Genomic DNA, 8,286 nt, shown 5'->3' on the forward strand with positions numbered 1-8,286 from the left:
GGCGTTGTATCTTTATTTTTTGTGCCAGACCTGTGTTGAGGGACTTGCCAATTAAAGTACGCTTCTCAGACATCTCTGCTCTCCTGCGCCTGACTCCTTCACCTACCTCCTAAATGCAACATTATCACAGAATCCTGCACCACATTCAATGGCGTCAGCAGGAGCGGACACGCTCGCAATATCTATGGAGGAGCGCGTTCAACACCACACGGCAGTGTCACACCGGCTTGGGACTGCCATGGATCAGGTGATGGCGACGATTGAAAGATGGGAGAGAGGTGGCCTTCCCACAGCTCCATCAGCCACACTCCAACCAGTACCACAACCCTCTCCTTCAATGCCTGGGACCAGTGGTATACTGAGGGAGTACGATGGAACAGCGGCCAGGTGCCAGGGGTTCTTACTCCAGGTGGAGTTATACCTGGCAACCGTTCACCCGAATCCGTCGGGAGGTGAGAGCGTGAACGCCCTCGTCTCCTGCCTCTCAGGCAAAGCCCTGGAGTGGGCCAACGCGGTATGTAAGGGAACACCCCCCCTGAAATGGACAAAAATGAATGGGAAGTTATTGGCACCTTACGAAACATATACACAATGTACAATACCACTCAATTCGGCGTCGTTTCATTCAAAACTGATTGCAAATGCCATATGGCAAATGTCAAGTGTAACACAGCAAAAATCCAATAGATGGCGAGTGCGCTTTACCGTAAGTTTTCATATTGCAAATGTAACAAAAGTCAAGACCCAAGAGTAAAATTTTGAAAATTTGAACATTTAACAAAAAACTTATCACCCCCTTAAAAAAGTGCTTTCTGTACCGTTTTTCGAAATTCTTGTGATATTTATATCAATTACACATGTATAAGAACTGTAATGCTTTTGTCAAATTTTATTATCATATATATATATATTTTTTTTTTATTGTCCATAAGGCATATGTTTTGTAGATTTGCAATAAGATTTCATAGGAAGTCAAAAGTCAAAAGTCTAAAATTAGAAAAAAATTGAAAAAAACGTATCACCCCGTTTAAAAAAGTGCTTTCTGTACCGTTTTTCGAAATTCTTGTGATATTTATGTCAATTACACATGTATAAGAACTGTATGAACATACTTTGTCAAATATTATTACCATAATTTTTATTTATTTTTTTTACTTGTCCATAATGCACATGTTTTGTCCATTTGCAATATGATCTCATATTGGAAGTCAAAAGTCGAAAATGTGAATAAAAAAATAAAAAAACGTATCACCCCCTTAAAAAAGTGCTTTCTTTACCTGATGCTCCTTAATGTCTCAAAATAGTCTAGATCATATGAATTGTTAAAGAATAAGCACACAACTCAGGATGTTAAAGGAAATACACTGTATATTTGTAACGGCAGCCTTCCTTCTCTTCACGAGAAGAAGGTGTAACAGGGATCAGACCAACACGCAGCGTAGCCAGTGCTCAACATGTTTAATAAAACGATAAACAGTGAACACTTAACAAAATACAAAATAACAAATGTGGCAAACCGATACAGCCCTATCTGGTGCAGAGAAAACACAGAGACAGAAAACAACCACCCACAAAATCCCAACACAAAACAAGCCACCTATATATGATTCCCAATCAGAGACAACACAAAACACCTGCTTCTGATTGGGAACCATATTAGGCCAAACATAGAATTAGACAAACTAGACACACAACATAGAATGCCCACCCAGCTCACGTCCTGACCAACACTAAAACAAGCACAACACACAAGAACTATGGTCAGAACGTGACAATATTGAACATTTTATTCACAACACAGGATGTTAAAGGAAATACACTGTATATTGAACATTATATTCACAACACAGGATGTTAAAGGAAATACACTGTATATTGAACATTATATTCACAACTCAGGATGTTAAAGGAAATACACTGTATATTGAACATTTTATTCACAACACAGGATGCTAAAGGATATATGTTGAACATTTTAATCCAAAACTGTCACGCTGTTGTAGTAGTGTGTTGAATAAAGTAACATTTATTGTCTGAAAATTGGCCATATGCTTATGGCTTCTTCAAATGGGGGGACTATGTACATAAGGTTTATTCAGTTCTAAACAATGTATAAAAATACCCTCAAATAAAAGTTGATATTATATACTGTCAGCTCATGTGAAACATTTGATTTAAAATCCAAAATGCTGGAGTAAAGAGACAAATTAAAAATATATACAAGTGTACAAAACATAAGAACACCTTCCTAATATTGAGTTGGACTCTACAAGGTGTCGAAAGCGTTCCACAGGAATGCTGGCCCACATTGACGCCAATGCTTCCCACAGTTGTGTCAAGTTGGCCGGATGTTCTTTTGGGTGGAGGAACATTTTTGATACACGGAAAACAGCACAGCAGCATAGCAGTTCTTGACACAAACTGGTACGCCTGGCACCTACTACCATACCCCATTCAAAGGCACTTAAATATTTTGTCTTGCCCATTCAACCTCTGTCAGTGTGTGGGTAGAGTCTAATCAGTGTGTGGGTAGAGTCCAGTCAGTGTGTGGGTAGAGTCTAGTCAGTGTGTGGGTAGAGTCTAGTCAGTGTGGGTAGAGTCCAGTCAGTGTGTGGGTAGAGTCCAGTCAGTGTGTGGGTAGAGTCCAGTCAGCGTGTGGGTAGAGTCCAGTCAGTGTGTAGGTAGAGTCCAGTCAGTGTGTGGGTAGAGTCCAGTCAGTGTGTGGGTAGAGTCCAGTCAGTGTGTGGGTAGAGTCCAGTCAGTGTGTGGGTAGAGTCCAGTCAGTGTGGGTAGAGTCCAGTCAATGTGGGTAGAGTCCAGTCAGTGTGTGGGTAGAGTCCAGTCAGTGTGTGGGTAAAGTCCAGTCAGTGTGTGGGTAGAGTCCAGTCAGTGTGTGGGTAGAGTCCAGTCAGTGTGTGGGTAGAGTCCAGTCAGTGTGGGGGTAGAGTCCAGTCAGTGTGTGGGTAGAGTCCAGTCAGTGTGCGGGTAGAGTCCAGTCAGTGTGCGGGTAGAGTCCAGTCAGTGTGCGGGTAGAGTCCAGTCAGTGTGCGGGTAGAGTCCAGTCAGTGTGTGGGTAGAGTCCAGTCAGTGTGTGGGTAGAGTCCAGTCAGTGTGTTGGTAGAGTCCAGTCAGCGTGTGGGTAGAGTCCAGTCAGCGTGTGGGTAGAGTCCAGTCAGTGTGTGGGTAGAGTCCAGTCAATGTGTGGGTAGAGTCAAAAAAGCACAATGTGGGCATCTAGTGGCCAAAACCGGAACAATCCTGGCCAAATCCCGACACTGACAGACAAATAAATTGGGAGACGGTATGAAGAAAAAATATTGTGATCATCTGGAAACCCCAATCACAAATAAATGAATTAAAACATGAGCAACTTGAACCTATCTAACACCTATAAATATAGACATCACGTGGGTATTAGCCCTTCAGCATTATGTGAGTTCTGTGCCACAGGGGACTTTGGTACTTTTCAGCCTGTGTTGTGAAAATATCCCGCTGGGGGGGGGGGGGGGGGTTGAATTCTGGAGGAAAGTCAATGATGTCATCTCTGTACTTATAGATAAAATAGTGCCGTTACATCCAGTAGTGATGGTGCTTTGTGATGACTGATTTGCACTTGTCAGAACGCCAACAGAGAGTGTGGTTGGCAGGAACCAAAGCTGCTAAGAAAATTATTGTACAAAGGTGGTTTCCACCTCATCAGTTACCATTGCAGCAATGGCCACTCACATTTTTTTAAATGTTTTTTTAAAATTTATTTCACCTTTATTTAACCAGGTAGTTAAACAAGTTCTCATTTACAACTGCGACCCTGGCCAAGATAAAGCAAAGCAGTCTGACAAAAACATTTAAGGAAATTGTACTTATGGAGCTCTCCACAGCCAGAATGCACAGGGCCATGTTTTTGTTTTTTCTGCTCTTTTGCACACCAGTATTTCTACTTGCACATCCTCATCTGCACATTTATCACTCCAGTGTATATTGCTAAATTGTAATTACTTCGCCACTATTGGCCTATTTATTGCCTTACTTCCTTATTTCATTTGCACACACTGTATACTGATTTTTCTATTGTTTTATTGACTGTACGCTTGTTTATTCCATGTGTAACTTTGTGTTGTTGTTTTTGTCGCACTGCTTTGCTTTATCTTGGCCAGGTTGCAGTTGTAAATGAGAACTTGTTCTCAACTGGCCCACCTGGTTAAATAAAGGTGAAATAAAAATACGTATATATATATATATATTTTTTTTTACGAATGTATTTTTATGATATTATATAGTTTTGATTAATGTATTTGCTGTTTTGAGAAGGCAACTACACATTGAAAACGTTGTCATCGTAAGTACATGTGTGGTTGATTCATAATGTGGTGTTAGCCGGATTGGATTAGGACGACTTGTTGATTAGAGAAGGCATATCTGGTAATCAAGACATCGTAGTCATTTTGGGTTGTATATTCCACATACCAATGTCGGTGGTTGTTCCGCGTTATTTAACGATACACAGCATGTAAGTATTCTAAAAGTTAATCGCATGAAACTGTCACGCTGTTGTAGTAGTGTGTTGAATAAAGTAACATTTATTGTCTGAAAATTGGCCATATGCTTATGGCTTCTTCAAATGGGGGGACTATGTACATAAGGTTTATTCAGTTCTAAACAATGTATAAAAATACCCTCAAATAAAAGTTGATATTATATACTGTCAGCTCATGTGAAACATTTGATTTAAAATCCAAAATGCTGGAGTAAAGAGACAAATTAAAAATATATACAAGTGTACAAAACATAAGAACACCTTCCTAATATTGAGTTGGACTCTACAAGGTGTCGAAAGCGTTCCACAGGAATGCTGGCCCACATTGACGCCAATGCTTCCCACAGTTGTGTCAAGTTGGCCGGATGTTCTTTTGGATGGAGGAACATTTTTGATACACGGAAAACAACACAGCAGCGTAGCAGCTCTTGACACAAACTGGTACGCCTGGAACCTACTACAATACCCCATTCAAAGGCACTGAAATATTTTGTCTTGCCCATTGAACCTCTGTCAGTGTGGGTAGAGTCCAGTCAGCGTGTGGGTAGAGTCCAGTCAGTGTGGGTAGAGTCCAGTCAATGTGGGTAGAGTCCAGTCAGTGTGTGGGTAGAGTCCAGTCAGTGTGTGGGTAAAGTCCAGTCAGTGTGTGGGTAGAGTCCAGTCAGTGTGTGGGTAGAGTCCAGTCAGTGTGTGGGTAGAGTCCAGTCAGTGTGGGGGTAGAGTCCAGTCAGTGTGTGGGTAGAGTCCAGTCAGTGTGTGGGTAGAGTCCAGTCAGTGTGGGGGTAGAGTCCAGTCAGTGTGCGGGTAGAGTCCAGTCAGTGTGCGGGTAGAGTCCAGTCAGTGTGCGGGTAGAGTCCAGTCAGTGTGTGGGTAGAGTCCAGTCAGTGTGTGGGTAGAGTCCAGTCAGTGTGTGGGTAGAGTCCAGTCAGCGTGTGGGTAGAGTCCAGTCAGCGTGTGGGTAGAGTCCAGTCAGCGTGTGGGTAGAGTCCAGTCAGTGTGTGGGTAGAGTCCAGTCAATGTGTGGGTAGAGTCAAAAAAGCACAATGTGGGCATCTAGTGGCCAAAACCGGAACAATCCTGGCCAAATCCCGACACTGACAGACAAATAAATTGGGAGACGGTATGAAGAAAAAATATTGTGATCATCTGGAAACCCCAATCACAAATAAATGAATTAAAACATGAGCAACTTGAACCTATCTAACACCTATAAATATAGACATCACGTGGGTATTAGCCCTTCAGCATTATGTGAGTTCTGTGCCACAGGGGACTTTGGTACTTTTCAGCCTGTGTTGTGAAAATATCCCGCTGGGGGGGGGGGGGGGGGGGTTGAATTCTGGAGGAAAGTCAATGATGTCATCTCTGTACTTATAGATAAAATAGTGCCGTTACATCCAGTAGTGATGGTGCTTTGTGATGACTGATTTGCACTTGTCAGAACGCCAACAGAGAGTGTGGTTGGCAGGAACCAAAGCTGCTAAGAAAATGATTGTACAAAGGTGGTTTCCACCTCATCAGTTACCATTGCAGCAATGGCCACTCACATTTTTTTAAATGTTTTTTTAAAATTTATTTCACCTTTATTTAACCAGGTAGTTAAACAAGTTCTCATTTACAACTGCGACCCTGGCCAAGATAAAGCAAAGCAGTCTGACAAAAACATTTAAGGAAATTGTACTTATGGAGCTCTCCACGGCCAGAATGCACAGGGCCATGTTTTTGTTTTTTCTGCTCTTTTGCACACCAGTATTTCTACTTGCACATCCTCATCTGCACATTTATCACTCCAGTGTATATTGCTAAATTGTAATTACTTCGCCACTATTGGCCTATTTATTGCCTTACTTCCTTATTTCATTTGCACACACTGTATACTGATTTTTCTATTGTTTTATTGACTGTACGCTTGTTTATTCCATGTGTAACTTTGTGTTGTTGTTTTTGTCGCACTGCTTTGCTTTATCTTGGCCAGGTTGCAGTTGTAAATGAGAACTTGTTCTCAACTGGCCCACCTGGTTAAATAAAGGTGAAATAAAAATACGTATATATATATATATTTTTTTTTTTACGAATGTATTTTTATGATATTATATAGTTTTGATTAATGTATTTGCTGTTTTGAGAAGGCAACTACACATTGAAAACGTTGTCATCGTAAGTACATGTGTGGTTGATTCATAATGTGGTGTTAGCCGGATTGGATTAGGACGACTTGTTGATTAGAGAAGGCATATCTGGTAATCAAGACATCGTAGTCATTTTGGGTTGTATATTCCACATACCAATGTCGGTGGTTGTTCCGCGTTATTTAACGATACACAGCATGTAAGTATTCTAAAAGTTAATCGCATGAAACTGTCACGCTGTTGTAGTAGTGTGTTGAATAAAGTAACATTTATTGTCTGAAAATTGGCCATATGCTTATGGCTTCTTCAAATGGGGGGACTATGTACATAAGGTTTATTCAGTTCTAAACAATGTATAAAAATACCCTCAAATAAAAGTTGATATTATATACTGTCAGCTCATGTGAAACATTTGATTTAAAATCCAAAATGCTGGAGTAAAGAGACAAATTAAAAATATATACAAGTGTACAAAACATAAGAACACCTTCCTAATATTGAGTTGGACTCTACAAGGTGTCGAAAGCGTTCCACAGGAATGCTGGCCCACATTGACGCCAATGCTTCCCACAGTTGTGTCAAGTTGGCCGGATGTTCTTTTGGATGGAGGAACATTTTTGATACACGGAAAACAACACAGCAGCGTAGCAGCTCTTGACACAAACTGGTACGCCTGGAACCTACTACAATACCCCATTCAAAGGCACTGAAATATTTTGTCTTGCCCATTGAACCTCTGTCAGTGTGGGTAGAGTCCAGTCAGCGTGTGGGTAGAGTCCAGTCAGTGTGGGTAGAGTCCAGTCAATGTGGGTAGAGTCCAGTCAGTGTGTGGGTAGAGTCCAGTCAGTGTGTGGGTAAAGTCCAGTCAGTGTGTGGGTAGAGTCCAGTCAGTGTGTGGGTAGAGTCCAGTCAGTGTGTGGGTAGAGTCCAGTCAGTGTGGGGGTAGAGTCCAGTCAGTGTGTGGGTAGAGTCCAGTCAGTGTGCGGGTAGAGTCCAGTCAGTGTGTGGGTAGAGTCCAGTCAGTGTGTGGGTAGAGTCCAGTCAGTGTGTGGGTAGAGTCCAGTCAGTGTGTGGGTAGAGTCCAGTCAGCGTGTGGGTAGAGTCCAGTCAGCGTGTGGGTAGAGTCCAGTCAGTGTGTGGGTAGAGTCCAGTCAGTGTGTGGGTAGAGTCCAGTCAATGTGTGGGTAGAGTCAAAAAAGCACAATGTGGGCATCTAGTGGCCAAAACCGGAACAATCCTGGCCAAATCCCGACACTGACAGACAAATAAATTGGGAGACGGTATGAAGAAAAAATATTGTGATCATCTGGAAACCCCAATCACAAATAAATGAATTAAAACATGAGCAACTTGAACCTATCTAACACCTATAAATATAGACATCACGTGGGTATTAGCCCTTCAGCATTATGTGAGTTCTGTGCCACAGGGGACTTTGGTACTTTTCAGCCTGTGTTGTGAAAATATCCCGCTGGGGGGGGGGGGGGTTGAATTCTGGAGGAAAGTCAATGATGTCATCTCTGTACTTATAGATAAAATAGTGCCGTTACATCCAGTAGTGATGGTGCTTTGTGATGACTGATTTGCACTTGTCAGAACGCCAACAGAGAGTGTGGTTGGCAG

The sequence above is a fragment of the Salvelinus alpinus genome, chromosome 20 (genome assembly GCF_045679555.1).
Source record: "Salvelinus alpinus chromosome 20, SLU_Salpinus.1, whole genome shotgun sequence".
NCBI classification, from domain to species: Eukaryota; Metazoa; Chordata; class Actinopteri; order Salmoniformes; family Salmonidae; genus Salvelinus; species Salvelinus alpinus.